Here is an 8,527-nt window from a genome sequence, read left to right on the forward strand (position 1 = left end):
TTTTTTTTTTTTTTTTTTTCCTTTCATAAAATGTTTGTTGCTTTGTTTTGGAGTTAAGTGCATTAGATGCTGTTTGACCTCGTATTGGGGAGCACTGTGATTATTGGCTGCATTTGCTGAATATATAAATATAATAGAAATCATATATATAACATTTAAATATATAATTTAATGATGCATAGAGTAATGAAATGGGTTATTTAGTCATCATCGATATCATCAGCATGTTGGCTTTTCAGATAGTATTTTTTATGATCTTGTTTCTTATGTTGTGTTGCATTCTCGCTGAAATCAGAAAATGTTAGGTAAAGGTGAGACTTGGCGAATTGTTTCTTTGAAAACGTTTATCAGTCAATGTTAAATTGTTGTTTGAGCAGCTGAATACACAAAGTAATATCATGATAAACATCAGCTTTGTAAAGCTTCAATGGGGAACTTTGAAATCCAATGAAATTGTGACTTTGGGGAAAATATCTAATCTTTATTTCAACTGTGAATGTATCTTGAGCCCTACCGTCGAGAGCAACAGAGAGCTCTGACTGCCCCCTTCAGAGAGAGTCCTCTGTGTTCTGTGACCTTCAAATTAAACATTCTGATCTCTCTCCTTCACGCACACACACACACACACACACACACACGATTTGTAATCACTGTCCTTTTGAGAAACATGTATCATCATCAAAGAGAAACATTTTGACTTTCTTGCTCGGGTTGGGTTTATCCTTTTGAATACTGTTGCCTTACACTCTGTAATCTCTTCTGTTCTTTATTTAACAGAGGCCAATTGTTTGTGCTCCGTAAATGAGGCAATGAATTATTGAGAGATCAAAGTACAATGAGACTCATTTCAGAGTGGAAACTGAGTGCTTGGCATATTGACATTTATCATGAATAACGTCATTTTCAACACTCGAAGTCAGTAATTAATTTCTTCCAATTGTAAATTTTTTAATATAATCAGTAATACAAGCAGCATGGAACAATGTTAAAGTAACTTTACACATTATCAGACTCATCTTTTATATGCAAATTGGAAAAAATATAATAAGCATATTATTTTGCTAGCAGTGAGAGCAGAACTTTAACTTTTTGTGTTTTTAAAAGAAGTCTTTTATGCTCATCATTGCTGCTTTTATTTGATCAAAATACATCATGAAAATATAATATATATATATATATATAATTTTTTTTTTAATTTTTTTAATTTATTTATTTATTTTTTTATTTATTTTTTTTATATATTTTAAAATGTAATTAATTCCTGTGGTGGCAAAGCTGATTTTTCAGCAGCCATTACCCCAGTCTTCAGTGTCACACAATCCTTCAGAAATAATTGTAATATGCTGATTAATATTAATAATATTTCTTATTATTATCAATGTTGAAAGCCATTGTGCTTCTTTCTAGAAATTGCGCTCTTTTTTTTCATGATTCTTTGATGAATAGAAAGTTAAAAGAACAGCATATATTTGAACAGAACTCTTATGTAACAATGCTAAAATTTTAAAATATCCTTGCTTTCAAACTTTTAAATGTCCATTTTTGCAGCTAATTTAATAACCAGTTTTTCTATGCCTATTTCTGTGTCTTTTATGGTAATTTCAACAATTTCTGATAAACATGCTTCTCAACAGCACATAAATGACCTGTGGACAGTTGGTTGATTTGTTAGTCAGATCTTGTCCTTTTGGTTGAGCAAATCTTGGCCAGAATACTCTGAAACATAGACTTAGTCAACATTCTAGAGGTCACATCCAAAGATTTTTCCTGTCTTGACGAACAGCTCTAAAGATACAATGTGGCTATTTCAATAGCAGCCATCTGATCATGTCATAGGTAATTTTACTGGACTAAACTTCACATCAAAAAGTGGAAAAGAGGTGTCCAAGATGAGTCAGATGCTCCCATATTTCTCCAGTTCTGGGCTTTCCAGCATATTTGCAATTGCTTGATATGCTCCATGTTTGGAAGGGTCAGTAAGAGATTTTAAGGGGTTGAGGCAGCCAGACAGGAGCCCAGTGCCCAGAACCAATCCCTCCCTTCCTGTATCCCACTGCAAGTGCCATTCCCAAAATTGTCAGTCTGTGTGGGCAGATGACTGCCAGAAATCTTCTGTCAGGATTTTAACACACTTCCTATTTTCCCACCCACCCCTAAATGCTCTTTGTGCCCATAATATTTGCTGGTATTTTGCAGCCTTGTTTGTGTGGCAAAGCACTCCTTTTGTTGAGTAATCCAGCACAGATGGCAGACACTGTTTGCACTGGTTCACAGAAAGCCATGTCACATATTTCTAGGTTTTTTTTTTTTTTAGATGTCTGACTCAATGAAAGAGTCCAGAGTGAATGTTAGAGAGCAACAGGGCATCTCACAACAGCCAGTGAAGGTGTGGAAGAGAATATAAAAAACCAGGGCCACATAAGTGGAAACAACTGGACCCTTTTACTGATACTGCTTTTTATATAATAATTTTTGGAATTACTAATGACAATTTGTTTCTATATTTGCTTGCTTTGTAAAGTACATGTGAGGCCTATCTAGTCTTAGAATCCAATTCTAGGATTTTTTTGGCCAAACACTTTCAATTTTCAGCAAATTAATGATCAGCAGCTTTGTCCAGATTCTAAACTTTTGAAACTTTTTTTTTGTTTGTTTTTTTTAATAAATTAGCAAATTTAATTTAGCGATTTAATCTGAAAGAAAGTAAATATATGGGTTATTGCTATTTGCCATAATTGATTATCGGATAGTTATTCTAGCCCAAAATTTCATACTCTTGAATCCTTAAGACTATAGACAATCACCTAATCCCAAAATAATAATACATTTAAAAAATGCATTCATTCATCCATTTACTTTTTATCTTTAGTTGGCTTAGACCAACAAGAAAATATTTATATAGTTCAAGACATATCTGGCCTGTATAAAACATCATTAATTCATTCACACTCTCACTCTCTCACACACACACACACACACATACATACATATATATATATATATCTCTAAATGGAGACTGGCAGCTGGTGAGTCATGCTGAACTAAAACTGCTTTACCTGTTAAAGGCCTGAAGGGTTTGGTGAGTCCATGCTAGAGACAAAGAAAACGATTTTGCCAGATCATCAGCTGCTCAGATCCACCTGCCTACTGCTGACAAGATAGACATTCTTTTGTTTTCTCTTTATCTTTTTCTCACTCCCTCGTACTCTGGGAACAAGGTAATTTTGGACATATGTTTTCATCTGGCAGAGGTACAATGTTGTACAGTTTTGCCTCAACCACGTCATTCTTTCCATTTTTATCCTCTGCCATCCTACACATATATTATACAATACACAGGATTTTGGTAAAGCACAGAAAAACTATATATAAAACCTATTATTCTTAAGCTAACATGACATTTAGTAGACACTAGACAGCCTGTATGATTTAACACCATAAATCGGTGTTTAAAGACAACAGAATGGTAGCTGAAAAACACAGTAAAGTTCTTTCCCTGCAAACAAGCCTGCTAGCCTCAGGGCCCCCAGCGGGCTGCCAGCGCAGGGCCTCTGAGACTTTGCTCATTGGCAAAGCATTGGCCCTTTAGCGCTGGCCCTGCACGGGCAGCCCTCACTTAGCCCCCAGGAAGCCCTCACTCTGCCCACACAGGGCCTGCAGTATTAATCTACAACAATAAATCTGTTTCACTATAAATACTTTTCAGCTACTGTAACTTAAGTCTTTGGGAAAACAGTTATTATACATCTGAAATGGATGCAGTCACCACATAACTAATGTCTGTATTGTCAAAAATGTACAGTACTCAAAGGGATTTCAAATCAGTGGATTAAATACAAAATAGAAAACATTCAATTCAGGTTAATACAGCTAATTTAACACTCTGAAAGGGACTGAGTGTATATACATATCTATACAAATATAAAAATACTACAAATTAACAAAAAATAAATTAAAAACACCAAATCATTACTTTGACCTCTGCTGAAAATATGTTTTGATGTGCTAAAGTATTCATTGGTGAAGCTCATTCTTCCCCTGAGGTCTCTTAACTAGTCAGCAGACAGTGGTAGCACTCCTTTCATCCACCCCCTCTGTCACTTGAATTCCGCAACCACACCTTTATCTCACTCTCAACTTTAGAATCAGGAGGACTTGTCTGAAAGGGGCATTTTCACCCCTTCTGAAAGGGGCTTCGACCCCAGAGGGTTAAACTCACTTTCCTGCAGAGTTTCGCTCCAACTTTGATCAATCTCACCCACCTGTGATTTTCTAATGATCCTGAAGACTTTGATTAGCATGCTCAGGTGTGTTTGATTAGGGTTAGAGCTAAACTCTGCAGGAAAGTAGATCTTGTGAGCCAGATTTGAGGATCCCTGGCCTATATGAAACAACAGGTTCTGAAAAGGTGTCTTTTGGTTTGAGCCATTCCAGTTCAATTGAGTGACTAAAGAATGGCCAGTCAATGTTAGTATTCTCCTAGTTGCATTACAAGGCTGCCTACCCAAAACCTGCATGGGCCCAAAGGTACAAAAGTTGCTCTAGGTCCGAACGGGCTGGCCCACACTGGGCCATCATTGGATTAATGTGGGCAGTCCCATAGTGTGGGCTGCAGGCCTGTTTAGGTTTGGTGTGGGCTGGCCCTAGCCCACTGTGCCCGCAAAAAGCCAGCATGGTCACCGCAGGAGAATGTTTGCGGGGTTACATTCAGTTCTGTCATTCCTCAAGTCCCTAGTGAGAGCTGCTCTCGGATGTAGCATTTGAGAGCTAATGGGACTCAGGCAGCTGCCAGAGCAATTTAAGAGCTTGAATGATTTCAGTCAGTTTACCTTTGATACTAGCAGTTTCAAAGCATATCCACTGAGCATTTCAAAGCATCCGTGTCTTGTACACAGGTCCTTCTTGTCCTCCACAACAGACCTTTGTCAAACAACAAACAGCCAAGAGGAGGTGATACAAGCACACTGGGAGCGTTGGATACAGATGAGGAAATTGTGTTGAGGGCCTGTGCACATATGTATTTAAATGTATTCAAGTGGCTGGTGGCATTTGGTCTAGTTTTGGCATTTGGTTTAGAAGACCTCTGAATGTGTCCTGCAAGTTGTGAGGTAGTGCCTCCATGGATTGGATTTGTTGGTCCAGTACATCCTATAGATCAGGGGTGGCAAACTCCGGTCCTGGAGAGCCGCAGCCCAGCAGAGTTCAGCTCCACCCCCAATTAAAACTCACCTGCCTGTAGCTTCCTAGTAACCGTTCAGACCTTGATTAGCTCGTTCAGGTGTGTTTGATTAGGGTTGAAGCAAAACTCTGCAGGGCTGCGGCTCTCCAGGACTGACGTTCGCCACCCCTGCTATAGACGCTCAATTGAATTGAGCTCTGGGGAATTTGGAGGCCAGAGGTTTTTGCTTGCCCAACACATGACATTTAAGAACTGACCTAATATATCCCACCCCTTGATGGGTGCCATAAATTTGTAAAGCTATTAGGATAAATCTGGCTTTTTTGTATTTCTGTTGTCCAGAAGGCTGTCTATTTTCCAAGGAAATGGATGCAAGACAGATATGCTACTATAGCACGTAAATGAACTCACTCAATTGCTTCAACTATTCAGCATGTCACTGTTAATGAAACCATTCAGAATGTAACAATTTAGTTGGTAACATCAGTCCGTCTCCAGAAGTATCCTTGGAGATGAAAGGTTGGCGTTGTCCTATATGTGGTCATCTGTGCATATCCAAGGCTGGAAATAATTGTGCCATTTAAAGGGAGCAGAATTGATCCATGTATTTGGTCAGTCTTAATAGATCAAGCAAAAGCAGAATACTAATCAGAGCATTGTAGGATATCAGACCGAATCAGACAATCTTAAGATTTGGTCAAAACATGGTTGAAACACGAGGAGCCGAATTCCACAGGGGCCCAAGACACAGGATGTTCGTAAATCAGATCCTTGCGCCACAAGCCTGAACCAACTAGCAGCTTTGAGTAGCTCACAGCATTTAAACAAAAGAACATTTATTGACAATTCCTAGGAGATTGTCAATTTTGGGGCAAGTAAACAAGATTAATGGTCAAAGAGATGCACATGTAAACCAGTGATAGTAATCACGATCACGAGCTCTTCGGATTTACTTTTCCCCCCACCTCTGAGACAAAGAACAGACTGAGATACCTTACAGACATTTTAACCTCTCTGGTCTTCACAGAACGTATCCTTACGTCCACAGAATGCTACAGAAACTACCTTTCCATGTATATATGCACCTAAATGACGCTAAAAGGACTTATGAGCAACTAATCATTTCTATGCATAACTCCATATTATGTATGTAACCCACACGTTTAACTATCATGTTTTAATCACGTATTGTGTATGTCTTTTGGATAACTATTGAATAGCTTAAGGGTTCCTATTCATGTTTAGTATGTGTGTGTTTGAATCTTCATGCTTGAAACGTTTCTTCCAATCAATTCTTTGTCAAATGTATCATATTCTTGTTATAGAAATCATGTCCAAAATTATACTCTGCAAGAGCGGGAAAACTCGGACCATGTGAATGATGAGATAACAGTTGATTTATGAATTGGGAGGAGAAACATTGCAACACCCCGAGCTACAATTGGTCGAGGCACCATTTGGGGTGTGTTAAACAGCCCGGTTTAAATACTCAGGACACCATCAAACTTGGCTTTTTGTGTCTAGCTTTTAGCTTTTCGCTTTTAGTCATGCTTTTTAGTTATATGCTTTTAGCCATGCGGCTTTTTAGTTATACGCTTTTTAGCCATGCGGCTTTTTAGTTATATGCTTTTTAGCCATGCGGCTTTTAGTGATGTTATACGGCTCGTTCAATGACTCGCTGGCCATCTCAGTGATCAGCCGTAAAACAGTGATTCTGTCCAAATTCCCTTTAAAATCTTAAATGATTCCCTTTGAGCTAAATTGACCTGTTTCCTTTACAGCATGACAAACACACATTGACGGCTACATCGCTCATACACTTGTATGGAAAGGTTTTAAAGAATTGAAATGCTTTACAAAGTAATCCTTTCAAATCTGTTGCAACAAAGGAAAGAGAAACAAAAAAGAAAGAGACAATGAAAATATTGTTCACTGCTGTGAAATGTGTAATTATGTTAATTAAATGCCATATGATAGTTTGTGTAAGAAGCATTTTTGCGAAATATCTTAAATATCAGCTTCAAGGCTAAATCTTGTGTAAAAAGATTAATCAAAACTTGGTATGTTGCAATACCAACACCTGAGAGCCAATGGCATATGATGTTACATCAAACTCAGAATGAGATTTAATTTATAGGGTGGATGGGAAGGATTTCAAGGATGTTCAGGGAATAATTGAAATTTCCCACATTGTTCTGTTGTATGATTTTGAAATCACAAGTAGAATGGAATACGTTTATGGTGCTATTTTGGTGCTTTTGTCAATTTTGGAGAAGTATAATTTAGTGTCATCTTTCTACAAATAACAGCTAATGTAATATAATGCAATGTAATCAGTCAAACAATCAATCAGTCAATCAATAAAATCCTTTTTGTACAGATTATCATACAAGTTTCAAACAGAACAAGGATGACAATTTTCATTTTAACCCTTAAAGTTTGGAATATGGCACCAGACTTTACTGTCGGGTTCAATTATTTTATGCATTAGGAACAAAGAACTAACACTGAATAATGCCTTTACATCATAATATTAACTACTCAAGATTAATTCTAGCAAATTAATTCAAAGTTAATTCTAATTATTCTAATAATTCTACATTCTAAATATACTACTACTTTTTTATTAATACATTTCAAGCTATATAAATTAATGTTGGTTAATTCATTATGAACTAATATGAATTAACAATGAAAAAGTTGTGTTGAATAATAAACTGAATATTGTTTAAAACAACAACTAAGGGTGTGTTCACACTTGTAGTTCGGTTCGTTTGGTACGTTTGGTCCGGACCAAAAACGGAAAATGATACATTTGGTCCTGGTTTACAGACAGCCCTTCAAACGAAGATTTTTTGGGACCACACTTCAAACGAAGGGGTATGAATTATCTCAGCGTAAACTGGCTTCAGGGGCAACATGGCTGCCCGAGCGAACAAAAAGATGCATAAATGTAAGCATTTTTGGCATTAATAAATATTTTAACGAAAAGTAATCATTTGTTTTATGTTACATTCAATCGTGAGTTCATATTTATGGTCATGTTACTCAAAGAAATGTTTGCAAAAAATCGCTAATATTTGCTAACTAACGTCATATCATTATAGACTGCACGATAGTGCCACAACATATGCTCATGTCTGATCAGGCCGATAACCACCGTAGACATTGAGGGGGGCTAGTCCCCCCAATAATTATAAATCGCTAAACCCTTTTCTCAAATATTGCCAATTCGAGAGGGAGAGAGAGAGATGAAAGATGCGTGTATGCGCGTCTGTGCATTTTTCTTTTTAGAGTGAGTTTACTTAAAAAACAGCGATTTTATCCTCTCGTTGCTGGAAAATATAA

Source organism: Sinocyclocheilus anshuiensis, unplaced genomic scaffold (genome assembly GCF_001515605.1).
Source record: "Sinocyclocheilus anshuiensis isolate Anshui unplaced genomic scaffold, SAMN03320099.WGS_v1.1 scaffold328, whole genome shotgun sequence".
In the NCBI taxonomy this organism is placed as follows: Eukaryota; Metazoa; Chordata; class Actinopteri; order Cypriniformes; family Cyprinidae; genus Sinocyclocheilus; species Sinocyclocheilus anshuiensis.